Raw genomic sequence first — 25,718 nt, 5'->3', positions numbered from 1 at the left:
CCTCATGGACTTGTGTTGGAGTTAAAGGAGCAAGTTTGATTGTTTTTCCATCATTTTCAAAACTGTACATGTTCCTAAACCCATCATGGATCACTCTCCTATCACACTGCCACGGCCTCCCCAACAAAATATGGCCAGCATGCATAGGCACTACATCACAAAACACCTGATCCTTGTACTTCCCAATTGAAAAAGAAACCAGTACTTGCTTATTTACCCTAACCTCCCCACAATCATTAAACCACTGCAACTTGTATGGTCTAGGGTGTTTCAAGGTAGGTAAATTCAATTTCTCAATAAATTAGTACTAGCAACATTAGTACAACTTCCCCCATCAATGATCATACTACATACCTTGTTGTTGATGTGGCATCTAGTATGAAAAATGTTCTCTCTTTGCTGCTCTATATCATCCATCTTAAATTCTGTATTGGGAGCACGCCTAACAACAAGAGACTCGCCATACTCTTCATTCTTATCATACCTATTCTCAATACTAGGCTCATGTCTCCTCCTATCTTTCCCACTTTGTAGATTTCTAATCACTGCACCTCGTTGATCTATCATATCCCTTACTTCTCCCAACACCATGTTCAACCGCTCAAATTGTTGTTGTATGGCTTGCAGCACAAATGAATTATTTGACATCCCCTTTGGTTATGAGTCACTTTAATGAGTCATTGTATGTGCTGCACAAAAAAGAATGTTAGTGGAAAAAGACCACGCTCTCTATCGTATGTGTTTGCACTCAAATAATGGCACTCCATTCGTGTTTCACACTTAATTGGCTTTTTTCCGATAATGATCTCACACTCTCTTGCCTTTTACCTCAAGAGTTTTCCCACTCAAGTTCTTTCAGAACTAATTGAACTAAATCAAGACAATACAACCTCGTCTTATTCCAACTAGTAATTAGGTCCAAGAAACAAGAGCAAGAGAAAACACTGAAAGAATAAAATGACACAAGACTCAAGAAAATGATACAAGGGAAAGAGTAATCACAAGACAATATACCAACTATAATGATATATGCAGCCCCTTTGAAATAAAATAAAATTTTGGATTTTTTTATTTTTATTTTTTTTCTTTTCTTTTCTTTTCCTTTCCTTTCTTTTCTTTTCTTTTCTTTTCTTTTCCCACTATTTCAATAAAAAACAGCAATATTCAATTGTAACAATCAAACAACTGAATTCAAACACATAAAAATTGGCAAGGAAATAGAAGAGAATCAATGAAACGACACTCCAAGGAATTGACAAACTTAAAGATGCAAGAAACCCAGAAATTTCCAACCCTACAGATGTTGCAAATTTTGGCAGCCCTCAAACAAGCAATTTAGCCACCCAATGTTGACAAACATGAAACCAAAATGATAGAGTAATCTAGCAGCCCTAGGAAAAACGAATTTCTGCACTTTTTTTTTTTTTTGCAACCTTAGAATAATGAAATCCTAGAATTAAAGATGCAATAGATAAAAGATAGAATTACACCTGATTGGAAACCTTTCTCTGATACCAAATGATGTGAACCCCAATAGACTTGCTTTAAGACCTAACAACAATACTGGAAAAACAATCCCAAGAAAGCCAAACTCAGGTATATGGATGGAGAATCTAGACCCGATGAGAACTCGTTCAAAGAACCTAGATTATATCAAAATCTAGACCCATTGAAGAACCCGTCTCAAGAACCTCAATTATAAAGGAAGAACGCCACAAAGGTTTTGATTTACCCTTGATAAGTTCAGAAGTTCAAGAAAAACAAGAGGAGATAACTCAACTCTCAATGATAATTCCATATAGTCTGCCTCTCAAATGAAGTTACAATTGGTTTAAATAGACAATCCCCAAAAACCCTAAGTAAACAATGCCTCGGGTACTGTAGCGTGAACAGTGCCTTACGCCGCGCTACAGTAACTTCTGAAACCCGAGTAAGACATAAAATTATAACTTTCCAAATAAACCCTTGGCCAAAATACAAGGCCTTCCCAAAACCCTAGTTCATTAGAAATAAGACGTGTGGGCTGGACATCCCCCAAGCCCAATTATTCTTGATTAATTCATTTGACTAATAAAATAAGCCCTTTTAATGAAATCAATAAGGCCATGGCATTCAATAACAATAAGCCCAAGTCGTGTCTTCCATAGCTTGGATCAAGTGGATCAAAACTGGTTCTTCTTCTTTCAAGCCCATCATGAGTGTTGGGCTCTTGCTAACTTGATCCCAATTGGACTGTACCAATTCTTGTATTGCTCCCTTGATCTTCGTGACTCTTAATCTTGTAATTGATTCTTAAGACTTGGTTCGCCTTGGGGCCCATCAAGAAGCCACATCAATGGCAAGGTATGTAGTATGATAATTGATGGGGGGAGTTGTACTAATGTTGGTAGCACTACATTAGTTGAAAAATTGAATTTACCTACCTTGAAACACTCTTGACCATACAAGCTGCAGTGGTTGAATGATTGTGGGGAGGTTAGCATGGATAGACAAGTGTTAGTTACTTTTTCCATTGGGAAGTATCAAGATGAAGTGCTTTGTGATGTTGTGCCTATGCATGCTGGCCATATATTGTTGGGGAGACCATGGCAGTATGATAGGAGAGTGATACATGATGGATTCAAAAACATGTACAGCTTTGTAAAGGAGGGCAAAACAACCAAGCTTGCTCCTTTAACTCCAAGACAGGTCTATGAGGACCAACTGAAACTGAAAAGTGAGGTTGCTCAAAAAAGAAAGAGTGAAAATGAGAGTGATAAAAAAAGAAAGAGTGAAAAAGAGATTGAGCAAAAAAGAAAGAGTGAAAAGGAAAAAGAGTCTGCTGAGAGAAAAGGAAAGACAAAGGTGAGTTTCTATGCAAGAGGGAGTGAGGTTAAGAGAGCTTTCTTAGCAGATCGCCCTATGATTTTTCTTGTCTATAAAGAGTGTTATCTTAATCTTGATGAAACTAACCAACCTCTTCCTAGTTTGGCTGTTTGTTTGTTGTAGGAGTTTGAGGATGTATTCCCAGAGGAAATGCCTAATGAGTTGCCACCCATTAGAGGCATTAAGCACCAGATTGATTTCGTGCCCGGGGCTGCTATTCCAAACCGACCAGCTTATAGAAGTAATCCAGACGAGACAAAGGAGCTTCAGAGGCAAGTTGAGGATTTGATGAGCAAGGGGTACATGAGGGAGAGCATGAGCCCATGTGCAATACCAGTGCTTCTAGTGCCTAAGAAGGATGGGACGTGGCGGATGTGCATTGATTGCAGGGCGGTTAATAATATCACGGTAAAGTATCGCCATCCCATTCCTAGATTAGATGATATGCTCGATGAATTGCATGGGTCATATATTTTTAGTAAAATTGATCTTAAAAGTGGGTACCATCAAATTAGAATGAAAGAGGGTGATGAATGGAAAACTGCTTTTAAGACTAAGTATGGGCTTTATGAATGGTTGGTTATGCCATTTGGACTTACAAATACGCCCAGTAATTTCATGAGATTAATGAATCATGTCCTACGTGCGTTCATAGGCAAGTTTGTGGTTGTGTACTTTGATGATATCCTAGTGTACAGCAAGGACTTAAATGAGCATATTGAGCATTTGAGATATGTGTTTAATGTGTTGAGATGTGAAAAGTTGTATGCTAATTTCAAGAAATGTATCTTTTGTATGGAGGAAGTTGTTTTTCTTGGTTATGTTGTTAGTACAAAGGGTATTGAAGTGGATGAAGATAAAGTCAAGGCCATTAAGGAGTGGCCAACACCAAAGAGCGTCACTGAGGTAAGAAGCTTTCATGGTTTAGCTAGCTTTTATCGGCGTTTTGTTAAAGATTTTAGCACCATTACTGCACCACTCACTGAAGTCATTAAAAAGAATGTTGGATTTCATTGGGGGGCTAATCAAGAGAATGCATTTGCCACTATTAAAGAAAGGTTGTGCTCTGCACCCGTGTTAGCATTACCAGATTTTAACAAAGCTTTTGAGATTGAATGTGATGCCTCAGGATTAGGGATTGGAGCCGTTTTGATGCAGGATAGGCGGCCGATTGCCTTCTTCAGTGAGAAGCTAAGTGGGGCATCCTTGAAGTACCCTACTTATGACAAAGAACTTTATGCTCTTGTTCGTGCATTAGAGACTTGGCAGCACTACTTGTGGCCTAGGGAATTTGTGATCCACACCGATCATGAATCGTTGAAGCATCTCAAGGGTCAAGGTAAGTTGAATAAGAGGCATGCTAGATGGATGGAATATATTGAGACCTTTCCATATGTCATCCGTTACAAGCAAGCTAAGGAGAATATTGTTGCTGATGCTTTATCACGAAGGTATGTACTTCTTATTTCTATGAGTGCTAAAATGCTTGGGTTTGAATATGTGAAAGATATGTATGCCGATGATGTTGACTTTTCTAATGTGTATATGGCATGTGATAAGGCGGCATTTGGTAAGTTTTACAAGAATGATGGTTACTTGTTTAAAGAAGATAAACTGTGTGTACCTAGTTGTTCTATGCGTGAGTTATTGGTGCATGAGGCACATGGCGGGGGATTAATGGGACACTTTGGTGTCAAGAAAACCTTAGACATATTGCATGAACATTTCTTTTGGCCTAAGATGAAAAGAGACATCAATTGCATTTGTAGCAGGTGCATCACATGTAGAAAGGCCAAATCTAAGGTTTTGCCACATGGGTTATATACACCCTTACCCGTTCCTAGTGAGCCATGGGTAGACATATCTATGGACTTTGTTTTGGGGCTGCCTAGGACAAAAAGGGGTAGAGATTCTATTTTTGTGGTTGTGGATAGATTTAGCAAGATGGCACATTTCATTCCATGCCATAAAACAGATGATGCCACAAGCATAGTTGACTTGTTTTTCAAAGAGATAGTGCAACTCCATGGTATGCCCAAGAGCATTGTTTCTGATAGGGATGTTAAATTTCTTAGCTACTTTTGGAAGGTGTTGTGGGGAAAATTAGGTACTAAACTCTTATTTTCCATTACTTGTCACCCACAGAATGATGGTCAGACTGAAGTAGTTAATATGACTTTAACTCAGCTTTTACGCACTGTTGTTCATAAGAATTTAAAGACTTGGGAGGATTGTTTGCCATTTATAGAGTTTGCATATAATAGGACCATGCATACTACTACTCCATACTCTCCTTTTGAAATTGTTTATGGTTTTAATCCACTTACTCCTTTAGATTTGATGCCTTTGCCTATTGATGGCAGGAGTAGCTTAGATAGACAAAAGAAGGCAGAGTTGGTGAAGTCACTTCATGAGAGGGTACGGCTTCAAATTGTCCAAAAGAATGAAAGGTTTGCTTCCCAAGCCAATAAAGGGCGACGGCGTGTCACCTTTGAACCAGGAGATTGGGTTTGGGTTCACATGCACAAAGAAAGATTCCCAACCCATAGACGGACTAAGTTGCATCCTCGAGGAGATGGACCTTTTCAAATTCTTGAGAAAATTAATGACAATGCATATAAAGTGGATCTTCCAAGTGAATATAATGTTTCTGCTACCTTCAATGTTTCTGATCTTTCTCCTTTTGATATAGGTGAAGATTCGAGGTCGAATCCTTTTGAGGAGAGGGGGAATGATGGGAACCAAGGTGGAGCTATCCTTAAAGATCCCTTGCAAATTCCAGATGGGCCAATTACAAGATCAAGAGCCAAGATGATCACGGAAGCAATGCAAAGATTGGTACAATCCACTTGGGATGAAGCTAGGAAGAGCCCAACACTTAAGATGGGCTTCAAGAAAAAAGAACCAGTTTTGATCCACTTGATACAAGCTATGGAAGACATGACTTAAAGATTGGGCCTATTGTTGTTAAGGCTTTCAATTTGTTTTACGGTATTTTATTATTAGTTTAGAAGAAGTGGGCTTGACGATGCTTGGCCCACATATGTCTTATTTCTAATGGACTAGGGTTATTTTTGGGAAGGCCTTGTATTTTTGGCCAAGGGTTTATTTGGAAAGTTATAATTTTATGTCTTACTAGGGTTTCAGAAGTAACTGCAGCGTGACGTATGGCACTGTTCACGCTACAGTACCCGACGCATTGTTTACTTAGGGTTTTTGGGGATTGTCTATTTAAACCACTTGTAACCTCATTTGAGAGGCAGACTATATGGAATTGTGATTGAGAGTTGACTTATCTCCTCTTGTTCTTCTTGAACTTCTGAACTTATCAAGTGTAAATCAAAACCTTTGTGGCGTTCTTCCTTCGTAATCTAAGTTCTTGAGACGGGTTCTTCAATGGGTCTAGATTTTGATATAATCTAGGTTCTTTGAACGAGTTCTCATCGGGTCTAGATTCTCCATCCATATACCTGAGTTTGGCTTTCTTGGGGTTGTTTTTCCAGTATTGTTGTTGGGTCTCAAAGCAAGTCTATTGGGGTTCACATCAGTTACGACGGTAAATGTGGGATGTATTTGATGAGATTTTCCATGAGAAAACGGTGTAAACGGCATCGGCTATAGTCCGATTCATTGCAATGCGCAAAGGGGTGCACCTAGTTCACGATTAACGGGGACTTTGGCATTGGAATGACTTTCCTTATATTGAAATGTGGTGGATCCAAGTCCAATATTCTATTCTGCTCTAAGAATGATGGGAAACAACAATAAAAGTATTAATGTCCATATAAAAATGGTGGGAAAGAATTAAAAAGGAAATCAATCTATAAATATGGTTTAGAGATGACTAATCACTTGTAAGTTGATTAATGACTTGAATTCCGCTTACAAGCTTAACCAAACAAAGATAAGGGGAGTATGGCACGTCTTGGGCTTGAGGGAAACCGATTGTATGGCAGCTGTGGTTTACAATTGGAGAAATGAAGGACAAAAAGGGTTTCTTTGAGTCAATTCGTCCATTGCAAGAATTGCGATTCGACAGTTAAGGTGGGATGCATTTGCTACTATTTTACTTCAGAAAATGGTGTAAACGGCATAGGGTCAAGTCCGATTAGCTGTAATGCACATCGAGGGGCACCTAGGTGGCGATTGGCAGTGACCTGGGCATTGGAATGAATTTCCTTGTATTGAAATGTGGTGTATCAAGTCTAATCGTCTAATTCACTCAAAGAACGATGCAAAACAAAACAATAAGAGTAATACAGCCCATATAAAAAAGGAGAGAAAGAATTAAAATTGAAATTTAGTTTGGAAGATGGTTTAAAGATGATTAACCACATGTAAGTTGATGAATGCCCTTAACTCCAGTTACGAGCTTAACCAAGGGTAGATAAGGGGCGTATGGCACATCTTGGCCATGAGGGAAACCAATGGTATGGCATTTGTGGACTAAAATTCTAACAATGAAAGAAAAGACAGGTTTCTTAGAGTCAATTGATCCAATGCTAGAACTGAGTTACGACGATAAATGTGGGATGTATTTGATGAGATTTCCCATGAGAAAACGGTGTAAACGGCATAGGCTATAGTCCGATTTGTTGCAATGCGCAAAGGGGTGCCTCTAGTTCGCGATTGGCGGTGACTTTGGTGTTGGAATGACTTTCCTTGTATTGAAATGTGGTGGATCCAAGGCCAATATTCTATTCCGCTCTAAGAATGATTGGAAACAACAATAAAAGTATTAATGTCCATATAAAAATGGTGGAAAAGAATTAAGAAGGAAATCAATCTATAAACATGTTTTAGAGATGACTAATCACTTGTAAGTTGACTAATGACTTGAATTCCGGTTACAAGCTTAACCAAAGCAAGATAAGGGGAGTATGGCACGTCTTGGGCTTGAGGGAAACTGATCGTACGGCAGCTGTGGTTTACAATTGGAGGAATGAAGGGCAAAAAGGGTTTCTTTGAGTCAATTCGTCCATTGCAAGAATTGCGTTTCGACAGTTAAGGTGGGATGCATTTGCTACAATTTTACTTAAGAAAATGGTGTAAACGGCATAGGGTTGAGTCCGATTAGTTGCAATGCACATCGAGGGGCACCTAGGTGGCAATTGGCACTGACCTGGGCGTTGGAATGAATTTCCTTGTATTGAAATGTGGTGTATCAAGTCTAATCGTCTAATTCAGTCAAACAACGATGCAAAACAAAACAATAAGAGTAATAAAGCCCATATAAAAAAGGAGAGAAAGAATTAAAATTGAAATTTAGTTTGGAAGATGGTTTAAAGATGATTAATCAATTGTAAGGGGATGAATGCCCTTAACTCCAGTTAGGAGCTTCACCAAGGGTAGATAAGGGGCGTATGGCACATCTTGGCCATGAGGGAAACCAATGGTATGGCTTTTGTGGGCTAAAATTCTAAGAATGAAAGAAAAGACAGGTTTCTTAGAGTCAATTGATCCAATGCTAGAACTGAGTTACGACGGTAAATGTGGGATGTATTTGATGAAATTTCCCATGAGAAAACGGTGTAAACGGCATAGGCTATAGTCTGATTCGTTGCAATGCGCAAAGGGGTGCCTCTAGTTCGCGATTGGCCGTGACTTTGGTGTTGGAATGACTTTCCTTGTATTGAAATGTGGTGGATCCAAGTCGAATATTCTATTCCGCTCTAAGAATGATTGGAAACAACAATAAAATTATTAATGTCCATATAAAAATGGTGGGAAAGAATTAAAAAGGAAATCAATCTATAAACATGGTTAGAGATGACTAATCGCTGTAAGTTGATTAATGACCTTAACTTCGGTTACAAGCTTAACCAAAGCAAGATCAGGGGAGTATGGAACATCTTGGGCTTGAGGGAAACCAATCGTATGGCATCTGTGGATTACAATTGGAAGAATGAAGGAAAAGAAGGCTTTGTTTGAGTCAATTCATCCAATGCTAGAACTGAATTTCGACAGTTAAGGTGGGATGCATTTGCTACTATTTTGCTACCAATCCTTGCATTGCTTCCTTGATCTTCTTGGCTCTTGATCTTGTAATTGGCCCATCTGGAAATTGTAAGGGATCTTTAAGGATACCTCCACCTTGGTTCCCATCATTCACTCAAAGAACGATGCAAAACAAAACAATAAGAGTAATAAAGCCCATATAAAAAAGGAGAGAAAGAATTAAAATTGAAATTTAGTTTGAAAGATGGTTTAAAGAAGATTAACCACTTCTAAGTCGATGAATGCCCTTAACTCCAGTTACGAGCTTAACCAAGGGTAGATAAGGGGCGTATGGCACATCTTGGCCATGAGGGAAACCAATGGTATGGCATCTGTGGGCTAAAATTCTAAGAATGAAAGAAAAGATAGGTTTCTTAGAGCCATTTGATCCAATGCTAGACCTGAGTTACGATGGTAAATGTGGGATGTATTTGATGAGATTTCCCGTGAGAAAACGGTCTAAACGGCATAGGCTATATAGTCCGATTCGTTGCAATGCGCAAAGGGGTGCACCTAGTTCGCGATTGGCGGTGACTTTGTCGTTGGAATGACTTTCCTTGTACTGAAATGTGGTGGATCACAATCCAATATTCTATTCCGCTCAAAGAATGGTGGGAAACAACAATAAAAGTATTAATGTCCATATAAAAACGGGGGGAAAGAATTATAAAGGAATTCAATCTATAAACATGGTTGAGAGATGACTAATCACTTGTAAGTTGATTGATGACCAAAATTCCGGTTACAAGCTTAACCAAAGGGAGATAAGGGGAGTATGGCATGTCTTGGGCTTGACGGAAACCGATCGTATGGCAACTGTAGTTTACAATTGGAAGAATGAAGGACAAAAATTGGTTTCTTTGAGTCAATTCGTCCATTGCAAGAATTGCATTTCGACGGTTAAGGTGGGATGCATTTGCTACTATTTTACTTGAGAAAATGGTGTAAACGGCATAGGGTAGAGTCCGATTAGCTACAATGCACATCGAGGGGCACCTAGGTGGCGATTGGCAGTGACCTGGGCGTTGGAATGAATTTCTTTGTATTGAAATGTGGTGTATCAAGTCTAATCGTCTAATTCACTCAAAGAATGATGCAAAACAAAACAATTAGAGTAATAAAGCCCATATAAAAAAGGAGAGAAAGAATTAAAATCGAAATTTAGTTTGGAAGATGATTTAAAGATGATTAACCACTTGTAAGTCGATGAATGCCCTTAACTCCAGTTACGAGGTTCACCAAGGGTAGATAAGGGGTGTATGGCACATCTTGGGTATCAGGGAAACCAATGGTATGGGATATGTGGAGTAAAATTCGAATAATGACAGAAAAGATAGGTTTCTTAGAGTCAATCGGTCCAATGCTAGAACTGAGTCACGACGGTAAATGCAGGATGTATTTGATGAGATTTCCCGTGAGAAAATGGTGTAAATGTCATAGGGTATAGTCTGATTCATTGCAACGCACAAAGGCGTGGACCTAGTTTGCTATTGGCGTTGAGTTCGGCATTGGAATCACTTTCCTTGTATTGAAATGTGGGGGATCCAAGTCGAATATTCTATTCCGCGCTAAGAATGATGGGAAACAACAATAAAAGAATTAATGTCCATATAAAAATTATGGGAAAGAAGGAAATCAATCTATAAACATGGCTTAGAGATGACTAATGACTTGTAAGTTGATTAATGACCTGAATTCCGGTTACAAGCTTATCCAAAGCAAGATAAGGGGAGTATGGCACGTCTTGGGCTTGAGGGAAACCGATCGTATGGCAGCTGTGGTTTACAATTGGAAGAATGAAGGAAAAAAAGGCTTTGTTTGAGTCAATTCATCCAATGCTAGAATTGAATTTCGACGGTTATGGTGGGATGCATTTGCTACTATTTTACTTAAGAAAAAAGTGTAAACGGCATAGGGTAGAGTCCGATTAGTTGCAATGCGCATCGAGGGGCACTAGGGGCGATTGGCTGTGACCTGGTCGTTGGAATGACTTTCCTTGTATTGAAATGTGGTGTATCAAGTCTAATCATCTAATTCACTCAAACAACGATGCAAAACAAAACAATAAGAGTAATAAAGCCCATATAAAAAAGGAGAGAAAGAATTAAAATTGAAATTTAGTTTGGAAGATGGTTTAAAGATGATTAACCACTTGTAAGTTGATGAATGCCCTTAACTCCAGTTATGAGGTTAACCAAGGCTAGATAAGGGGCGTATGGCACAACTTGGGCGAGAGGGAAACCAATGGTATGCATCTGTTGGCTAAAATTTGAAGAATGAAAGAAAATACAGGTTTCTTAAAGTCAATTAGTCCAACGCTAGAATAGAGTTACGACGGGAAAGGGGGGATGTATTTAATGAGATTTCCCGTGAGAAAATGGTGTAAACGGCATAGGCTATAGTCAGATTCGTTGCAATGCGCAAAGGGGTGCCTCTAGTTTGTGATTGGCGGTGACTTTGGCGTTGGAATGACTTTCCTTGTATTGAAATGTGGTGGATCCAAGACCAATATTCTATTGCACCGTAAGAATGATGGGAAACAACAATAAAACTATTAACGTCCATATAAAAATGGTGAGAAAGAATTAAGAAGGAAATCAATCTATAAACATGGTTTAGAGATGACTAATCACTTGTAAGTTGATTAATGACTAGAATTCCGGTTACAACCTTAACCAAAGCAGGATAAGGGGAGTATTGCATGTCTTGGGCTTGACGGAAACCGATCGTATGGCAGCTGTGGTTTACAATTGGAAGAATGAAGGACAAAAATTGGTTTCTTTGTGTCAATTCGTCCATTACAAGAATTGTGTTTCGACGGTTAAGGTGGGATGCATTTGCTACTATTTTAATTAAGGAAATGGTGTAAACGGCATAGGGTAGAGTCCGATTAGCTGCAATGCACATCGAGGGGCACCTAGGTGGCGATTGGCAGTGACCTGGGCGTTGGAATGACTTTCCATGTATTGAAATGTGGTGTATCAAGTCTAATCGTCTAATTCACTCAAAGAACGATGCAAAACAAAACAATTAGAGTAATAAAGCCCATATAAAAAAGGAGAGAAAGAATTAAAGTTGAAATTTAGTTTGGAAGATGGTTTGAAGATGATTAACCACTTGTAAGTCGATGAATGCCCTTAACTCCAGTTACGAGCTTAACCAAGGCTTGATAAGGGGCGTATGGCACATCTTGGCCATCAGGGAAACCAATGGTATGGCATCTGTGGGCTAAAATTCTAAGAATGAAAGAAAAGATAGGTTTCTTAGAGTCATTTGATCCAATGCTAGAACTGAGTTACGACGGTAAATGTGGGATGTATTTGATGAGATTTCCCGTGAGAAAACGGTGTAAACGACATAGGCTATAGTCCAATTCGTGTCAATGCGCAAAGGGGTGCACCTAGTTCACGATTGGCGGTGACTTTGGTGTTGGAATGACTTTCCTTGTATTGAAATGTGGTGTATCAAGTCTAATCGTCTAATTCACTCAAAGAATGATGCAAAACAAAACAATAAGAGTAATAAAGCCCATATAAAAAAGGAGAGAAAGAATTAAAATTGAAATTTAGTTTGGAAGATGGTCTAAAGATGATTAACCACTAGTAAGTTGATGAATGCCCTTAACTCCAGTTACGAGGTTAACCAAGGCTAGATAAGGGGCGTATGGCACGACTTAGGCGAGAGGGAAACCAATGGTATGACATCTGTTGGCTAAAAATTTGAAGAACGAAAGAAAAGACTGGTTTCTTAGAGTCAATTAGTCGAACGCTAGAATAGAGTTACGACGCTAAATGGGGATGTATTTAATGAGATTTCCCGTGAGATAGGTCGATCTACTAAGAAAGCTCTCTTAACCTCACTCTCTCTTGCATAGAAACTCACTTTTGTCTTTCCTTTTCTCTCAGCAGACTCTTTTTCTTTTTCACTCTTTCTTTTTTGCTCAATCTCTTTTTCACTCTTTCTTTTTTTATCACTCTTTCTTTTTTGAGCAACCTCACTTTTCAGTTTCAGTTTGTCCTCATAAACCTGTCTTGGAGTTAAAGGAGCAAGCTTGGTTATTTTGCCCTCCTTTACAAAGCTGTACATGTTTTTGAATCCATCATGTATCACTCTCCTATCATACTGCCATGGTCTCCCCAACAATATATGGCCAGCATGCATAGGCACAACATCATAAAGCACTTCATCTTGATACTTCATAATGGAAAAAGTAACTAACACTTGTCTATCCACCCTAACCTCCCCACAATCATTCAACCACTGCAGCTTGTATGGTCGAGAGTATTTCAGGGTAGGTAAATTCAATTTTTCAACTAATGTAGTGCTAGCACCATTAGTACAACTCCCCCCATCAATTATCATACTACATACCTTGTCATTGATATGGCATCTAGTATGGAAAATGTTCTCCCTTTGTTGCTCTGCTTCATCCATCTTAATTTGTGTGTTGAGAGCACGCCTGGCAACAAGGGACTCACCTGTTACGGGGTATTCTACTCCACCATCATCACTAGCATCCTCCAACTCAGGTATCTCATCACGATCATCCTCACATGCAGTCATCACCTCCCCATTGTCACGCATAATCATCACACGTTTGTTTGGACATTGAGAAGCGATGTGCCCTGAACCCAAACACTTAAAGCATTTAATATCTCTATTTCTAGAAGGTTGGGATGCCAACTTGGGTTTGTTGCTAGTTCCTTCATCGTTTCCTTTAGGTGGTTCTATCTTTGCCTTTGTTACAACTCGATCATCTTTCTTCCACTTTGGTTTCCAATGAGTGCTAGAAACTGAAGTGTACCTTGATGTCCCTTTCCTCTTTAATTGCCTCTCCACCTTCATAGCCATGTGCACCATGTCTTCTATTTCTACATAATGTTGCAACTCAACCACATTAGCTATCTCCCTATTCAAACCACACAAAAATCTAGCCATAGTGGCCTCCCTATCCTCCTCTACATTCGCCCGTATCATAGCCACCTCCATATCCTTATGGTAGTCCTCCACACTCCTAGACCCCTGTGTAAGATTTTGTAATTTCTGGTAGAGGTCCCTATAGTAGTGGCTAGGTACAAATCTCTGCCTCATGAGAGCTTTCAACTCTCCCAATGTCTCGACAGACCTCTCATAATTCCTCCTATTGGTCACTAATTGATCCCACCAAATAATAGCATAATCAGTGAACTCAATTACTGCCAACTTCACTTTCTTCTTCTCTGAATAGTTATGACACTCAAAGATCAACTCTATCTTCTTCTCCCACTCTAAATAAGCTTCAAGGTCAGTTCTACCTTGGAAAGATGGTATTTTCATTTTGATGCTCTCAAGGTCCTATCTACTCCATCACGACCCCGTGGGTTTCCCCTAAATCCTCTTTCACGCCTGACTCCTCTATACCTACCCATCCCAACTTCAGAAATTAGATCTTCCTCATCCTCACCATCTCCTTCGTCTTCATACTCATGTTCTCTTCTAGGTTCACATCTCCTCCTATCTCTCCCACCATGTAAATTTTTAATTACTTCATCTTGTTGATTCATCCTATCTCTCACTTCCCCTAACATCATGTTCAATCGTTCAAACTGTTGTTGCATAGCCTGCAACATAAAGGAGTTATCTGCCATTCCCTTTGGTGATGAGTCACTTTTATGAGACATCGTACGCACTGCACACAAAAAAAAAACTATTAGTGGAAAAGACCTCACACGCTCCCTTACGTGTTTACACTCGAATAATAGCACTCCACTCGCGTTTTACTCTTAATTGGCTTTTTCCCGATAATGATCTCACACTCTCTTGCTTTTTACCTCAACAGTTTTCCCACTCAAGTTCTTTCAGAACTAATTGAACTATAAATCAAGACAATACAAACCTGTCTTATTCCAACTAGTAATTAGGTCCAAGAAACTCTTAACAGGAGAAAATACAGAAAGAATAAAATGACACAAGACTCAAGGAAATGTTACGAGGGAAAGAGTACTCACAAGACAATATACCACTATAAAGATATATGCAGGCCCTTTGATGATAAAAAATTCGGATTCCTAAACTTTTTTTTGTTTCGAATTTTCATTTTTTTTTTTTTTTTGCTTTCTTTTATTTACCTTTCCTTTCTTTTCTTTTCTTTTCTATTCTTTTCTTTTCCTTTCCTTTCTTTTCTTTTCTTTTCTTTTCTCACCGATTCAATCACAAACATCAATATTCAATTGTAACAATCAAACAATTGAATTCAAACACATAAAAATTGACAAGGAAATAGAAGAGAATCAATGAAACGACACTCCAAGGAATTGACAAACTTAAAGATGCAAGAAACTCCAGAAATTTCCAACCTCTATATGGTGTAAATTTTGGCAGCCCTCAAACAAGCAACTTAGCCAACCAATGTTGATAAACATGAAACCAAAATGATAGTAGAGTAATCTGCCAGCCTTAGGAAAAATGAATTTCTGCACTTTTTTTTTTTTTTGCAACCCTAGAACAATGAAATCCTAGAATCAAAGATGCAACAGATAAAAGATAGAATTACACCTAATTGGAAACCTTGCTATGATTACCAAATGATGTGAACCCCAATAGACTTGCTTTGAGACCCAATAAGAATACTGGAAAAACAACCCCAAGAAAGCCAAACTCAGGTATATGGATGGAGAATCTAGACTCGATGAGAACTCGTTCAAAGGACCTAGATTATATCAAAATCGAGACCCATTGAAGAACCCATCTCAAGAACCTAGATTACAAAGGAAGAACGCCGCAAAGGTTTTGATTTACCTTTGATAAGTTCAGAAGTTCAACAAGAACAAGAGGAGATAACTCAACTCTCAATCACAATTCCATATAGTCTGCCTCTCAAATGAGGTTACAAGTGGTTTAAATAGACAATCCCCAAAAACCCTAAGCAAACAATGCGTCGGGTACTGTAGCATGAACAGTGCCATACGCCGCGCTACAGTTAGTTCTGAAACCCTAGTAAGACATAAAATTATAACTTTCCAAATAAACCCTTAGCCAAAAATACAAGGCCTTCCCAAAAATAACCCTAGTCCATTAGAAATAAGACATACGTGGGCCAAGCATCCTCAAGCCCACGTCTTGTAAACTAATAATAAAATACCATTCAACAAATTGAAAGCCTTAACAACAATAGGCCCAATCTTTAAGTCATGTCTTCCATAGCTTGTATCAAGTGGATCAAAACTGGTTCTTTTTCCTTGAAGCCCATCTTGAGTGTTGGGTTCTTCCTAGCTTCATCCCAAGTGGATTGCACCAATCCTTGCATTGGTTCCTTGATCTTCTTGGCTCTTGATCTTGTAATTGGCCCATCTGGAATTTGCAAGGGATCTTTAAGGATAGCTCCACCTTGGCTCCCATCACACCCTAACTGTCGAAACGCAATTCTTACAATGGACGAATTGACTCAAAGAAACCCTTTTTGTCCGTCATTCCTCCAATTGTAAACCACAGCTGCCATACGATCGTTTCCCTCAAGCACAAGACGTGCCATACTCCCCTTATCTTGCTTTGGTTAAGCCTGTAACCGGAATTCAAGTCATTAATCAACTTACAAGTAATTAGTCATCTCTAAACCATGTTTATAGATTGATTTCCATCTTAAGTCGTTCCCACCATTTTAATATGGACGTTAATACTTTTATTGTTGTTTCCCATCATTCTTACGGCGCAATAGAAAATTGGACTTGGATCCACCACATTTCAATACCAGGAAAGTCATTCCAACACCAAAGTCACTGCCAATTGCGAACTAGAGGCACCCCTTTGCGCATTGCAACGAATCGGACTATAGCATGTGCCGTTTACACCATTTTCCCACAGGAAATCTCATCAAATATATCCCACATTTACCGTAGTAACTCAGTTCTAGCATTGGATCAATTAACTCTAAGAAACCTATCTTTTCTTTCATTTTTAGAATTTTAGCCCACAGATTTCATACCATTGGTTTCCCTCATGGCCAAGATATGCCATACACCCCTTATGTAGCCTTGGTTAAGCTCGTAACTGGAGTTAAGGGCATTCATCAACTTACAAGTGGTTAATCATCTTTAAACCATCTTCCAAACTAAATTTCAAGTTTAATTCATTGTCTCCTTTTTTATATAGGCTTTATTACTCTTATTGTTTTGTTTTCCATCGTTCTTTGAGTGAATTAGACGATTAGACTTGATACACCACATTTCAATACAAGGAAATTCATTCCAACACCCAAGTCACTGCCAATCGCCACCTAGGTGTCCCTCGATGTGCATTGCAGCTAGTCGGACTCTACCCTATGCCGTTTACACCATTTTCTTAAGTAAAATAGTAGCAAATGCATCCCACCTTAACCGTTGAAACGCAATTCTTGCAATGGACGAATTGACTCAAAGAAACCCTTTTTGTCCTTCATTCTTCCAATTGTAAACCACAGCTGCCATACAATCGGTTTCCCTCAAGCCCAAGAGGTGCCATACCCCCCTTATCTTGCTTTGGTTAAGCTTGTAACCGGAATTCAAGTCAATAATCAACTTACAAGTGATTAGTCATCTCTAAACCATGTTTATAGATTGATTTCCTTCTTAATTCTTTTCCACCATTTTTATATGGACGTTAATACTTTTATTGTTGTTTCCCATCATTCTTACGGTGCAATAGAATATTGGACTTGGATCCACCACATTTCAATACAAGGAAAGTCATTCCAACGCCAAAGTCACCGCCAATCATGAACTAGAGGCACCCCTTTGTGCATTGCAATGAATCGGACTATAGCCTATGCCGTTTACACCGTTTTTTCACGGGAAATCTCATCAAATACATCCCCCCTTTACCGTCATAACTCTATTCTAGCGTTGGACTAATTGACTCTAAGAAACCTGTCTTTTCTTTCATTCTTCAAATTTTAGCCGACAGATGCCATACCATTGGTTTCCCTCTTGCACAAGTTGTGCCATACGCCCCTTATCTAGCCTTGGTTAAGCTCGTAACTGGAGTTTAGGGCATTCATCAACTTACAAGTGGTTAATCATCTTTAAACCATCTTCCAAACTAAATTTCAATTTTAATTCTTTCTCTCGTTTTTTATATGGGCTTTATTACTCTTATTGTTTTGTTTTGCATTGTTCCTTGCGTGAATTGGAAGATTAGACTTGATACATGATTACGGCCAAAGAATAACGTGGTAGTTGTAGCACAGCTTTGGGGTGTCGATTCCACAGGGAGACAAATTAAAAGAATAGCAAGAGGAATAAAGAAACTAAAGAAAAAATATTAAATAAGTAATAGAGAACAAAGATTAATTTTAAATGTAAATTCAAGTGAAGCAAAGTGATTAACAGAAAAGTACTCAAATTTAACAAACAGTAGAGCGTCGGGAATCCGTTGCACAAATCTGGTATTTTAATTATTCTTAATTCATTGGATAACTCAATTAGGAACTCAATTCCCGCAATTCCTAATCGGAAGGTATAGATTTATAAACCAGACTTAAATCAAATGTAACCCTTTGAATAAACATTCACCACTTTTAAAAAACGTGAATTACTACCCCTATTGATAAAATCCAATGACGACAATATACTCAGGAAGCGATATTGCAGTAAAAAACTAAATCAATATAGATAAATAATTGATCCAAACATAATCAAAGAACTAATCCATTCAATAGAAAAAGCATGACTGAATCCATAAACACAATAAATTCTATGATTATTCAGAGAAGAAAACATCAACGATGAATTGAGAATGATAAAACAAAAGAGTTTTAGCAATTGAAAATCAAATACCTGAATTAACAATAAATTAGAAATACCATCTAATGTGCAAGTTCATCCCTAACCCTACTTGAGAATTTAGTTATCCATAAATATAATGGACAACAAAAATCTTCAGAGAAAACTGAAGCGAACGGTGGCCATGGAAGTGATTTTTTCCTCTCTTCAGATCTGCCTCTTGTGCCTCTTGCTCCCCTCCATTTCGTGCTAATGATATGCTTATATAGGGTAAGAAAGAAACCCTAATGTCCTCTTGATTTCCGCATAAAAAAATCGCCTAAATTTTAGGACTTATCTTGGCAGCCATGTACAGCCTTCAGGAATTCGAATTTGGAAATCCTTATTAGAGACAAAGTTATAGCCCTTTAAGATAGATTTCCAATGCATCAAGAATCGAATCAATCCGATATATGAGTAAAAGGATACAGTCAAAACACTAAAGTATGTCCAGACTATCTCCTAGCGAATTTCGGACTTGGACTTCTTGTGGTTTCATTTTGTGATTTTTTTTCTTTTTCTTTTCTTCCAAATTGCTCTCAAACCCCATGAATGTCCTCCTTTGAATTTGACTGGGCTTGACTTGCTCTTTTATAAACTCTGAAATTAGACATAAAAAAACTGCTTAGGAGTATCCCAACGTAAATAGAAATTCAATTTAAGAATACACATTAATTCCTATAATTTCTATTCACATTTTAGCATTTTAGTCCAATAATAGGGTATATAGAGTGCACTTTCGCACACTCATCACACCCTCCAACTTACTCCTTGCTAGTCCCTAACAATTTTCATGTCAAAACAACGAAAGAGACCAAATAAAATCACACATAAAGGCCATCAAGTCACACTTTCCAGATTCACATATCAAAACAATCTAAGGAATCCAATAACCCATCAAGATCAATCCACCTATAGCAATCCACAGAGTGTGTGTGTGTTCTCCAAGCCATAACCATCGTACCACTAACCTTGACACATGCAATATCAAGAACATCTTAAGCAAAAGGTTCAACTCCATAACTCACGGGTATAATAGTGTTTCGTGTAAAGCCTCTCTCTATAGAGTTTGACAATGGGTGTATACACACTCTCATGAAAAATTAGGTAATTATGTACAAGCAACAAGCAAACATTGATCTTATGATAGGAACACTAACAAATGAGACTTCCATCAATCTTTCCAACAGCTTACTTACGATCAGAATGGTCAACACAAAAGGTTGTAATGTGGCTTGGTTTTGGGGTTAAATAAATAAAAAGAAAAGGATGAAAGGGATTCAAAAACTTCCAAGTACATACAAAGGGAATTTTATTAAATATCTCAATAACTTGATATACTCTCCAACTTTTCAGATCAACAAATAATAATCCTTTTCCTTCTTCTTCCTCTTTTTTTTTTCAACAATTTGATGAACAAACACATGCCACTTTTGTATTCTTTCCATCTCTACCAACTTCTTCTCTTTTTTTTTTTTTTTTGGAGCTCACTCAATTGAACACTTTGCAACTTGTACTCTTCTCTTTTTTCTGTCTTCTTCTTCTTCTTCTTAATTGAAAATAATAAAATTAAAGAAAGAAAATACAAATTCCACACCTAGTATACACTTGGAAGTAAAAAGGGTAAGAAAATCTGTGTATAGGTTATACTCCAATGTGGAGAGGCATGGATGATATGAGCATATAAAAAGAAAAAGCTACAAGTGTTTATTGGCTCAAAGTTGGCTACTAGGGATCTATAATGGAAAGGGATAGCTTGAAAGGCTCAAACGTTAATCCTAAGTTGACCTTCGTCATATCCCAAGTATATCCACCATTGTACCGCAAACCATGTAATGATATTCTCAAAAGAAGTGCCTAATTCAATAGATCAATGAACGCTTATCACAATTTACTGCATTTGTATTCTCTCAATCCTCTCCAAACTCACATGAATACTTAAGCAAAAGAGTTCTCTAGCTACATGTGTCAAATCACCATCTTACCACAAAACTTAGATAAGTGCATTAAGAATTCTGTGAATGTTTCAGCAAAAAATGATTTGGTGGGTTCGGTGAATTCACGAAGATGGCTATGAATGAGAATGAGTACACATGTGAAAATGATGCACGTGTGATGCAAATTAAAAAAAAAAAAATTGACACATGAAAATATGCCACAGAGTTCCAACAAGCATTTTAAATACTCAATTTGCACCACCACCCCCCAACTTAAATGAAACATTGTCCTCAATGTTTAAGAATCAAAATTGAATGGGGAGTAACTTAAAATGGTAGAATACACCTGATGAGTGACGTGGGTAGCTCCCTAAACACCAAAGATGGTAATCTGAAATGACGAAATGAAACTATACTGTAATCAAAAACAAAGAAAATAACAGCAAACAAAAAGGAAAAGAAAGAAAATAAGAAAAAGCAAAAACAAAACAAAGCAAAATAAAATAAATAAAGAAACACATACCTTGGTGGTGTGGTCAAGGTTGATAGACTGGATCCACAAGTGGAATGTCTTCCACTTCCAGAACTTGCGTATCAATTAATATTTTAAGGCGTTGACCATTTACTTTAAAGATCCGACCATCCTTAGGATCTTCTATTTCTACCACCCCATTTACAAAAACATTTTTCACTAGAAATGGGTCAGTCCACCTAAACCGAAGTTTTCCTTTGTGCTTGTGAGATCCAAAATCTAAGGAATCCAATAACCCATCAAGATCAATCCACCTATAGCAATCCACAGAGTGTGTGTGTGTTCTCCAAGCCATAACCATCGTACCACTAACCTTGACACATGCAATATCAAGAACATCTTAAGCAAAAGGTTCAACTCCATAACTCACGGGTATAATAGTGTTTCGTGTAAAGCCTCTCTCTATAGAGTTTGACAATGGGTGTATACACACTCTCATGAAAAATTAGGTAATTATGTACAAGCAACAAGCAAACATTGATCTTATGATAGGAACACTAACAAATGAGACTTCCATCAATCTTTCCAACAGCTTACTTACGATCAGAATGGTCAACACAAAAGGTTGTAATGTGGCTTGGTTTTGGGGTTAAATAAATAAAAAGAAAAGGATGAAAGGGATTCAAAAACTTCCAAGTACATACAAAGGGAATTTTATTAAATATCTCAATAACTTGATATACTCTCCAACTTTTCAGATCAACAAATAATAATCCTTTTCCTTCTTCTTCCTCTTTTTTTTTTCAACAATTTGATGAACAAACACATGCCACTTTTGTATTCTTTCCATCTCTACCAACTTCTTCTCTTTTTTTTTTTTTTTTGGAGCTCACTCAATTGAACACTTTGCAACTTGTACTCTTCTCTTTTTTCTGTCTTCTTCTTCTTCTTCTTAATTGAAAATAATAAAATTAAAGAAAGAAAATACAAATTCCACACCTAGTATACACTTGGAAGTAAAAAGGGTAAGAAAATCTGTGTATAGGTTATACTCCAATGTGGAGAGGCATGGATGATATGAGCATATAAAAAGAAAAAGCTACAAGTGTTTATTGGCTCAAAGTTGGCTACTAGGGATCTATAATGGAAAGGGATAGCTTGAAAGGCTCAAACGTTAATCCTAAGTTGACCTTCGTCATATCCCAAGTATATCCACCATTGTACCGCAAACCATGTAATGATATTCTCAAAAGAAGTGCCTAATTCAATAGATCAATGAACGCTTATCACAATTTACTGCATTTGTATTCTCTCAATCCTCTCCAAACTCACATGAATACTTAAGCAAAAGAGTTCTCTAGCTACATGTGTCAAATCACCATCTTACCACAAAACTTAGATAAGTGCATTAAGAATTCTGTGAATGTTTCAGCAAAAAATGATTTGGTGGGTTCGGTGAATTCACGAAGATGGCTATGAATGAGAATGAGTACACATGTGAAAATGATGCACGTGTGATGCAAATTAAAAAAAAAAAAATTGACACATGAAAATATGCCACAGAGTTCCAACAAGCATTTTAAATACTCAATTTGCACCACCACCCCCCAACTTAAATGAAACATTGTCCTCAATGTTTAAGAATCAAAATTGAATGGGGAGTAACTTAAAATGGTAGAATACACCTGATGAGTGACGTGGGTAGCTCCCTAAACACCAAAGATGGTAATCTGAAATGACGAAATGAAACTATACTGTAATCAAAAACAAAGAAAATAACAGCAAACAAAAAGGAAAAGAAAGAAAATAAGAAAAAGCAAAAACAAAACAAAGCAAAATAAAATAAATAAAGAAACACATACCTTGGTGGTGTGGTCAAGGTTGATAGACTGGATCCACAAGTGGAATGTCTTCCACTTCCAGAACTTGCGTATCAATTAATATTTTAAGGCGTTGACCATTTACTTTAAAGATCCGACCATCCTTAGGATCTTCTATTTCTACCACCCCATTTACAAAAACATTTTTCACTAGAAATGGGTCAGTCCACCTAAACCGAAGTTTTCCTTTGTGCTTGTGAGATCCAAAATCATATAAGCATATTCGGTCATTAGGTTTAAACCTCTTCCTAAGAATATTTTTATCATGAAACGCTTTCATTTTAACCTTATAGACTTTAGACTTAGGCAAAGATTTCAATTTAGCTCTTGGTGCTTTCATACTTACAGGAATCTGTTTTCCACATTTCTTAGGCAACTCCTCAAATTTCTGTTGCCAAACCTGTGTGCCATAATCCTGAGTTTCATAAAAAACAGCACAAATATCAATAACATTAGATGAATCACTAACAGATGTATTAAACTCAGAATTCACAAGGGAATATTCAAGTGGATCAAAATCATGAGTTGTGTGAACTCACTTGTCTATGAGTGCATCAATCATATACGTTTGGTGGCACTCGTCGTCTGTTGGCTGCTTCTCAATATGGAAAATGTTGACCTGCATGGTCATGTTTCCAAAAGATAACTTCATCAACCCATTCCTGCAATTTATAAGTGCATTAGTCGTAGCAAGGAAAGGTCTACCTAATATGAGAGAAACTTTAGAGTTAGACTCAACAACTAATTGAGTGTCCAAAATTAAGAAATCAACAGGATAATAAAACTTGTCAATTTGCATCAAAACATCCTCAACTATCCCTCTCGGTTTCTTAACTGAACGATCAGCCAACTGAGGCACGACAGAGGTAGGCTTAATTTCACCCAAACCAAGCTGCAAATAAATGGAATAAGGCATTAAATTAACACTAGCTCCTAGATCTAGCAAGGCTTGCCCAAACTCATGATTCCCAATATTACATGCAATGGTTGGACAACTAGGATCCTTGTACTTAGGAGGAACTCGCTACTCAATTAGAGTACTAACTTGCTCTGGCAGAAATGCTGTCTTCTTAACATGGTGCTTCCTCTTAACTGTACACAAATCTTTAAGAACTTTTGCATAAGTGGGAACTTGTTTAATAACATGCAAAAGAGGAAGGTTAATCTTTACCTGCCTGAGATTCTCCAAGATTTCATTACTAGGATCCAAAGTTCGCATACCAGATTTTAAAGCTTGAGGAAATGGTACCTTAACTGGACTCTTGATTACCTCGGCATCCTTGGGGAACTCGGTGCTATCATTGCTTTGCTCCTCTTCAACATCCTCTTGCTTATTAGTTGTTGGGATGTGTAAGGACTTACCACTTCTTGTCATAATGGCATTGACTTAAATTTTTTTGTGCCATATGCTAACCTTGGGGTGCGGATTGAGCTTGAGAAGGAAACTTGCCACGCTCATTCACACTCAAGGAGCTCATTATCTTGGATATATGACTCTTTATCTCTTTGTTTTCTTCAACAACCTGCATAATCAAAGATTCAAACTTTTGATTAGTTTTACTCTGTGCTTCAATAAAAGCATGCAAAGTGTCTTCTAAAGGACTCCTAGAAGATGAAGGTGCATGATATGGTGCAGGATATGATCTAGGGGGTTGTGCAGGCTGCTTGTTTCCAGACTTCCAGCTAAAATTGGGATGATTACGCCACCCAGAATTGTAGGTATCAGAGAAAGGTGCAACAGGCTTCATGTACATATCTAAGGCATTACATTGTTCCTCATACATCCCTCTCATCTCAGGAAATGTGGGACACTCTTGGGCAAGGTGATCTACCCCACCACACACAAAACATTGTCCAAGAGACTCTGCATGATTAGCCATGTGTGTTGGCTTTAAGTCTTTATTCTTCAACACCTCTAGCTCTCTAGTGAGCATCTCAACCTTAGCTTTTAGGTTATCTTCTTCCCTGAGATGGTAAATTCCACCACCATTTAGGTTTCCTGCAGGTTGTAACCTATTTGTGCTCTCAGTAGCACTAGGTCCAGTCCAAGTGTGAGCTTTTTCAGCAAGCTCATTGAGGTATTCTATAGCCTCATCAGGATCTTTCTGTAAGAACTCACCATTACACATCATCTCCACGAATTGACGCTCTCTAGGTGTAAGTCCCTCATAAAAATAGCTCACTAAGCGTCAATTCTCATATCCATGGTGAGGACACATACTCAATAGATCCTTAAATCTCTCCCAAGACTGATACAAAGTCTCACTGTCCTTTTATACAAATGTGGAGATTTGCCTTTTTAAAGCATTGGTCTTATGTTGGGGAAAGTATTTATTAAAGAAGACCTGAGTCATCTCATTCCATGACCCAATAGATCATGGTCTCAATGAGTATAGCCAATTCTTAGCTCTATCCTTCAAAGAGAAAGGAAAGAACTTAAGTCTCACGATGTCATCAGTTGCATTTTGACTATGAAAAGTCGCAAGTACTTCCTCAAACTCCCTAATGTGCACATATGGATTTTCATTTTCCAAGCCATGAAAAGTAGGGAGTAACTGTATCATCCCTGTTTTAAAATCCAATTGGCGAATATTAGCTGGAAACATGATGCATGATGGTGTGGCTGTGCGTGTAGGGTGGAGGTAATCCTGAAGGGTCCTAGTGGGTTGATCTTCGTGTTCACTCATTTTCTTAGAATTAGAAGAATTATCAAACAAATGATCAAAAAAATTAAACTCTGATTCTAACACAGGTCTACAAGCAAACCGACCCAAGGCGTCTCTATACCTGTGCA

The 25,718-nt window shown here is 38.0% G+C and overlaps 1 non-coding gene across 1 annotated transcript; it reads left to right on the top strand.

Annotated features, from left to right (window-relative positions):
• The first annotated feature begins 25,123 nt into the window (after positions 1-25,123).
• LOC122293061 lies at positions 25,124-25,231 on the top strand. The gene has a single exon (XR_006237118.1). It is a non-coding gene; the product is annotated as a small nucleolar RNA R71 (small nucleolar RNA).
• Positions 25,232-25,718: the final 487 nt, after the last annotated feature.

Source organism: Carya illinoinensis, chromosome 13, assembly GCF_018687715.1.
Source record: "Carya illinoinensis cultivar Pawnee chromosome 13, C.illinoinensisPawnee_v1, whole genome shotgun sequence".
Taxonomy (NCBI): Eukaryota; Viridiplantae; Streptophyta; class Magnoliopsida; order Fagales; family Juglandaceae; genus Carya; species Carya illinoinensis.
Note: the sequence above shows the minus strand (reverse complement) of the source record. Positions and strands in the feature narration are given on the sequence as shown.